The sequence below is a fragment of the Corvus hawaiiensis genome, chromosome 37 (assembly GCF_020740725.1).
Source record: "Corvus hawaiiensis isolate bCorHaw1 chromosome 37, bCorHaw1.pri.cur, whole genome shotgun sequence".
NCBI classification, from domain to species: domain Eukaryota; kingdom Metazoa; phylum Chordata; class Aves; order Passeriformes; family Corvidae; genus Corvus; species Corvus hawaiiensis.
The window spans coordinates 148670-156469 of record NC_063249.1 but is presented as its reverse complement, the minus strand read 5'-3'; positions in this window follow the sequence as shown (position 1 = coordinate 156469).

The following is a 7800-nucleotide window of genomic DNA, read 5'->3' as shown; positions in this document are numbered from 1 at the left end:
GAAGAAGCTAGGCTTCTTCCTCTTATGTGCTACAGCTGGTCTAATATTTCTCCCTTGCTTGATCCCCTGCTTTATTCGGCTATTCACCAGTGTAGTTCAAGGCATGCAAGTTGTGACAATGCCTACTGACCCAAAGTTGGCTATGTTTGGAACAGCACAAAAAATTATGGTATTAAAAAAACAAAGTGATATAAAAGACCCTCTTGAAGAAGCCAAATTGATCTGTGAAAAGAACGAACAGACATTAGAAGCCAAGAAAAAAGAAATATTGCTCAAGCCAAATGATTTATAAAATAGAAAAAGGGGGGATTGTTATAAACATATATTATAGTACTGGCTTCTTGCAAAGTATTAAGGTAGATATTATATAATGTTAGAAATGCTTTTTGCTGTGTGGATGTAGTTTTCTCTCGTTTTAGCAAGAATGTTAGCAAGTGTGAGCAAGTAAGATAACCTCCAAGCGAGCAGAGGATGAGGCCCAAGGAGCTGCTAATCAACACTTTGTCCAGAGAACAAAAGGGCCCAAAGGCTGCTCTGCCTGGAGAACGGGCGGCCAGGAGGGTCCGAGAGCCCTTATCACCGCTCTGCCCGGGGGGCAAAGAGGCCCAAAGCTGCAATCAGCCCTGACTGTCTGGAGAATTAAGAGATCCACCCTACCATCGACTCTTACCTAGCGGGCCCAACCCCAAGAATCAAAAGAAATAAAACCGCAAGGCCGAAGACTACGCATACTCTAAAAAGGCGGAACCAAGGAGTGGCCATGCAGAACAGTTCATGGAAAAGTTTTAATATGAATAGAGAACAGACAGTAAAAATGGTATAAAAAGGACTCACCTCGAGCATTGGGTGTGCTCTTGGCAGAGCGCCAAGGCACTCGGCCGTTATCCCTTTGCTTTATTTTATGTGTCTCTTATTGTCTTTATATTAAACTCTTTAAATTCTAACAGGAGAGTGAACCTCGTTTTTCACAAGGTGCAGCCTCACCAGTGCCCAGTCGAGGGGAAGAATCCCTGCCCTGGTCCTGCTGGCCACTCCATTCCTGATCCAGGCCAGGAGCCATTGGCCTTCTTGGCCACGTGGGCACACTGCTGCCTCATGTCCAGCCTGCTGTCCATCAGTGCCCCCAGGTCCCTTTCTGCCTGGCCGCTGTCCAGCCACTCTGTCCCCAGCCTGTAGCGCTGCAGGGGTTGTTGTGGCCAAAGTGCAGGACCTGGCACTTGGTCTTGTTGAACCTCCCATGGTTGGATTTGGGCCCTGGATCCAGCCTGTGCAGGTCCCTGTGCAGAGCCCTCCTACCCTCCAGCAGATCCACACTGGCACCCAGCTTGGTGTCATCTGCAGATTTGCTGGTGGTGGACTCAATGCCCTCATCCAGATCATCAGTGAAGACACTGAAATCCGCGCTGGCTGGGTCTGATCCCTCAGCCACCCTGTAGGTGCCGTGGGATGGCACTCCGGGTGATCTGTTCCATAACCTTGCCGGGCACCGAGGTCAGGCTGACAGGCCTGGAGTTGCCCAGATCCTCCTTCCAGCCCTTCTTGTGGATGGGGTCACATTGGCACCTCCAGTCCTCTGGGAGCTCCCCGGTGAGCCAGGGCTGATGGTAAATGATGGAGAGCGGCTTGGGGAGCTCATCCAGCAGCTCCCTCATCCCCCTAGGATGGATCCCGTCTGCTCCCAGAGACACCTGTGAGCATCTGAGGGGCTCAGCAGTCACCAGCTGCTTCCTCCTGGATTACAGGGGCTGAGGTTGCTGCTGAATTTTACTTCTGCAGAGGCTTCTTCAGCCTTCAGCTCTTCAGGTCAGGAATTCAGTGCCAAAGGACCATTAGCATTCAAAACACCCTCACAATACAAGCCCCCAGGAATCATTGAGGTCTTCAATTCTTTTGTGGTTAATTAGAGCGATTCCAGAAGTGTTTTCAAAGTGAACATATTATATTAAAAAATTAATGAAATAGTATATTTTTCCCCAGTTTATTCTTTTCCTGTTTGTACATTAACAATTCAAAACACCCTAACAGGACAAGCCCCTGGGAATCATTTCTGCCTTCAAGTCTTTTGTGGTTAATTAGACAGATTTCGGAAGTCTATTCTAAGTGAATATACTGTGTTAACAATGCAAGGAGAAATGATTTCTCTTCTGTGCCCTGTTTACCTTCTTCCTATTATACATTGATATCGGGGATCTCCAGCTGATATTGATCCTGGCTCCTCCTAATGCAGTCTGAATAGATCTGAACATCAAGGCCCTTTATGGCTGACAAGCAATCACACTTTGTCCCTACCCCCACCCCACCATTTCCCTCATCCAACCCCTGGCACTCAGAGCAGCCTCGTGCAAATCTGAGCTTCCTCCACTCCAGCCTGTGCCTGCAGCTTTCAGCTCCTTGGCACCAACTCCCACCTGCTCTCCTTGGAGAAGGAGCTGCCCAAAACACAGAGGGATGTTCATTTCTTGTCAGCAAACAGAACCAAGGGAAGGCACAGCTCCATAAAAAACGGAAGTCCAGCCCAAGGAGTGCTGGGGAATGGAGTCACATCCAGGGCTGGCCCCAGGGCTCAGCATTGGGGCCAGCTCAGTTCAATCTCTTTCTTGCTGATCTGGACGAGGGCATTGAGGGCACCCTCAGCCAGGTCCCAGGTGACCCCAGGCTGGCTGGGAGTGTGGCTGTGCTGGAGGGCAGGAAGCTCTGCAGAGGGATCTGGACAGGCTGCAGCGATGGGCCCAGGACAGCTGGATGAGGTTCACCAAGGCCAAGGGCCGGGTCCTGCCCTGGGCTCACAACCACCCCAAATCCCTGCCTGGGCCCTGCCCCTGATCCCCACAGCCCGTCCTGCTCCCTTCATCCCTCCATTGCCAGGGACTTTCTGGCACTTTCTGGGACAGGGGAGCTCTGCTCTGGGTATGGAGGGAGGTCCAAGTGCCACCACTGGAGTGGGAACCACAACTCATCAGGTTTGTGTCCTTTGGGGGTCAGGAACTGCTGAGACCCAGAGGCACAGAAAGTTTCTCTTCATGGCTGTAGTGGTTTGGTCCAAAATACTCATTACTGTTTATCTGCTGTGAGATAAGAATTAGGAGAAATGCAAAGCAGGCACCAAACTGGAAAGAATATAAAGAAGTTTATTAACAGACGTAAAAGAAGGGAGAAAAGAAAAATGAAAAAAAAAAAAAAAATTGTACCACCTTCAGAACTCTCCTCCTCCCCCCACCTTCCTCCCTTCTCCCACTATGTGAAAAGACAACCCTTAAGATGTTCAGTCTGTTTATCACTTCCATAATAACCTTGTTTAGTCCATTTAGAAAGAGAAGTCTCTTCTTGCTCATGCTATGAAAACATTATCACAGCGAGCCAGCCGCCCACTTCCAAATATTGTTCAGTCCGTTTAGGAAGAGGAGTCTCTCTGCTCGCATGTGAGTCCCTTCCCCCGACTTGCAGCTTGTTCAAGGTCACACACAGATAGCAATTGGTTTTCCCACATTCGAGGGTCCACTCTTGAAGTTTTTTTGGGGTACAATTTTAAGGTTGAGCCGTTCAGAAACAAAACCAGAGGCCCTTCTCCTTCCCTGGGAGCAAAGGGCCTTCCTCATCTTCATCGTTAGGACTATCTCTCGGAGCATCTCTAGGAACTGAGGTTTTCTCCTTTCCCGTTTGGAGCAAAAGTCCTCATCTGGTTCATCTCTCCCTGTCCAAACTCCTCATGAAATTACAGCTGCGTCAGCATCTGCCTATCTCAGCGCAGGTGCTTTTGCTTACGAGTTGAACACTCCACCCCCCGTATCTTCATGAAATTACAAAGGGATACTCTGATATATCATAGCTTCACAACAGAATTTCAGCTTTAAGCATCTCCTCTCTCTCTTCACTCAGGTTTTCAGCTCTTCACAGCAATAAAAAGGGTTAATCTCACCTCGGCCTTGCAGCTTTGCAGCTGGAATGTTGAATGTTTCTTATCGCAGTGGAGAGGGGGGAGAGCTGAGCCGCTCCGGCTGCCCACGGCAAGGCAGTGGGGGGGGTTCCACGGCTGGAACAGGTCCATCGGCTCCAGGATGGCCGTGGCCCGGCCCGGCCTGGCCCGAGCAGGGCCTGGCCGGGCCCGCTGGCCCCCACACGGGGCCCGCAGCCACCTGTCCCAGCACCGGAAACGAGAGAGAGCTGGGGAGGAGTTTGTCTATTCTTAGATGTAGATAACAGAGGTGGTCACAACTTTAAGTGGCTTAGAGAATTGTCCATATTCAAACTGGCCGCTGATAGGTTCTATCAGTTCCCAGAGGAAACTGTAAGCACCCCTTAGCAAGGACATCCCTTCCGGGACTATGCTTGCTAACCTATGACAATGGCCCACATCAAAAAATGTAAACATGATACAATGTAAAAAACATCAAAGCTCTTCCCTCAGCATTGAGAGAGGTCCCAGCAACATCTGAATTTTCCACCATTCTCAAGGGATTTCTGTAAAGGAACAGTTTTATACAAAGACATAAGAAAAGGTGATTCTAAAAGATAGAAACACAATTAAGGTGTTGACTGATAAGTTATTTAAACTTCAGAAAGTCTGGGAAACTGCCTGATGCTCCAAGTGTGAAGGCAGTCAGTGGAGAGGCACTGGAATGAACTAGAGAGGAACTGGAGGAGGAAATCTAGGAGCAATGGGAAGGACACAGATCCTGCTGCTCTGGTGAAGAGATGTCCTTAGACATGGCCATTAAACAGGAGAGGTGGAAACACCTGAGTGGAGAAGGACATGAAATAATAGACAGAAGAGTGGTAACACAAGGAGAGGGGAAGATCAGTGTTTCTTCTCCTGCCATCCGTACACTTCCAGGAAATTCCTGTTCTCTCCTGGTGGGAAAACTTAGCAATTTTCTAAAAGCACTCAAATGACCCAGCTAATGAGGATGTGCTTGTGCACCTCGCAAGCTGCAGGTACTTGACAGCCCCAGAGGGCTCCTGTCCCATAAACATCTGCTCTGCTCCAGTCTGAAACAGGGAGCAGCATCGTCCCGAGATCATCAGAGAGCTGAGGTTGGAAGGGACCTCAGCAAGTCTGCAGCCCAACCTGGCAGAAACTGGCTCAGACCAAGGCTCGATTTGCTCTGGATTGGGGAATCCCAAAGGACAAGGACGGGGCAGCATCTCAGCACCTGGCTGAGCCCATGGGAACAAAGGCTTCCTCATGTCCTGGCTGAACCTCCCCTCATTCCCCTGCCACCCATTGGCTTTTGTCTCCCACCAGGCCCCCGGGGAAGAGCCTGGCTCTGTGTTCTCCATCACCTCCTCGGTGGCACTGCCAGGCTGGGATGAGGAGCCCCTCAGCCTTCCCTTCTTGGGGCTGGACAAGGCCAGCTCCCTCAGCCTCTCCTCAGAGCCAAAGGGCTCCAGCCCCAGCTTGGAGGCCCTTCCCTAACCCTGCTCCAGCTGCCAGACATCTTTCCTGCCCTGGGGAACCCAAACCAGGCCCCAGTGACCGGGATAATGCACGTCCTTGATGTCCTGGTCACACAGCCCCGGCCCCTTTTCCCCATGTCCAGCTCTGGGGGTTGATTTGTGGAACATCCTTGGGGGAGGCTGCAGCGCTGGGGGACAGGAGGGAGCTGGGGGGAGAGGGGACCCTGCTCTGCACGAGCAGCAGGGGAGACTTCTCTGGGGGGTGGAAATTTGAGGGGGGCCGGAGCGGAGTGACCAACCCAGTGACCTCCCACAGCCTCTCTGTGATGTCACACAGCCCCCCTGTGATGTCACAGCCGACTCTGCTATCACAGTTTGCTCTAGGATTTCACAGCCCTCTCTGTGATGCCACGGCATGCTCTGCGATGTCTCACAGCCACCCTGGGATACCACAGCCCACTCTGTTATGTCCCACAGCTGCCCTGGGATGTCCAAGCCTGCTCTCTGATGTCAGACAACTGCTCTGTGATGTCACACAGTCCCCTCTATGATGTCAGAGCTGCTCGATGACCTCACATAACCCACTCTGTGGTGTCAGAGCCCACTCTGTGACCTCCCACAACCCATTCTATGATATCACACAGCCCCTTTCTGACATCGCTCCTGCTCTGTGCCTCAATCACACACAGCCACAGAGGTGCCTATTTGACACAGCCCCTCTCTGACCTCTGTGCCCCCTCTCTGGAATGTACCTGCGATCCCCTTTGGGACAGGGGGGACAGGTGGCCTCCAGGTGCATTTGGGCCCCTCTGCCTGCAGCGCCCGGTGCCCGGAGGTGCCCAGCATCTCCCGCAGGCTGCAGAACCTCCGCGCCACCCCCGACAGCCACAAGTGCCCGTCCTCATCCCGGCAGAGCTGGCACCGCTTGGAATCCCGGCCTGGGCGTGGCTGTGGAGCGACCGACGGGCTCAGCGGGGCGGGGACCCCCGAGAGCCCCCAAACCCCTCCTGCCCCGCGGTTACCTGCGGCAGCCCCAGAGCCGTGCCCATCCCCGTGTCACCGTCCCCGTGTCACCGTCCCCGTGGCTGCCAGGGCTGGGTTTCCCTCCTGGGGACGGGGCCCTGCGCGGTCCCGGCCCCCCCAAGCCCCCCGAGGGTGCCGTGGGGGTCTCACCCGGACGCAGACGCTGAGCAGGGAACTGTGCAAGGCCTGGGGGCTGCGGCACAGCAGGGACAGCCCCGGGGCACCCCCGGCCGCCTCCAGCTCGGTCACAGCCAACTCGGCGCTGCCAAGGGCAGGGATGGCCGTGGTCCCCCTCGGGGACACCCCGGGACCCCCTGTGCCCACCCCCTTCGCCCGCCCCTCACCACGGTGTCCCCAAGCCCCGCAGGTGCCGGGGTGCCCGGGGGTGGGATGCGGGCCCGCCCCTCCTGGGGGGATTCTGTCCCCTCCCTTCCCCCGTCACCTCCGGCTCGGGGCTGCTCAGGGGGTCCCGGCACCGCTGAGGGGCCCGTGGCACTGCTTTGCCACGTCCCCCAGGAGCCGGGGAGGGGCCGCCTCCCTGCAGAAGGAGCGCTGGGCATCGGCCTCAGCCGAGAGCGGCCATCGAGGGCAGCCACGAAGGAACGAGCCTCCCGCAGCCCGGGGAACTCCCCCTCCTGCACCGGGCATCGGGGCAGCCCCACGTCCCCCCGAGCCCCCAGGGGCTCCCCGAACGCCCCCAGCTCACAGCACCCGGTTGTCCGCCTTGGGGAGGGTGACGAGCCAGGTCTCCACGGGGCCGCCCTCCCGGCTTGGTGCTGATGTCCAACCTGGCCTTGAACACGGACAGGGATGGGGCAGTCACAGGCCTGGGCCAGGGCCTCACCACCCTCACAGGGAAGAATTTCTTTCAAATCCCAGGTGGGATTCAGTGGCCTATCCGGTTTTTGCAATTGTTAAAAGAAAATACTGACACTGGGCTCTCCTCTCCAGCAGAGATTTACTGGCACAAATCAGTCACAGTATCTGGTAGCTGGAGCTGGTTCTTCAAAAGACAGATCCGATCAAAGAAATCCATGGACAATGATTCCCTTGTGACCTCAAGACCCCACCCCTCACAGGACAGCCCAGTCCAACAGAAATGTCAGTGACTGAGCCTCTCACTCTCCATGGCTTCACTCTTTTGTCACCAGTCATTGCCACGGGGTCACCGTCACCCTCTGAGGTCACTTTTTTTGGTGGGGTTTTTGTGGATCTGCAGTCCCTGTTGTAATGTGGTTGTTCCAGTTCACAGAGCACAGTCTCTGGGCTGGCCACTCTGGGTATTTATTTTTAAGTAACATTGGGCAGTTTTGTCCATTCTAACCATTATTCATGTCCAGATTGTCAGCTCCAGGATTCACATTTATCCACCTCTCAGTTACA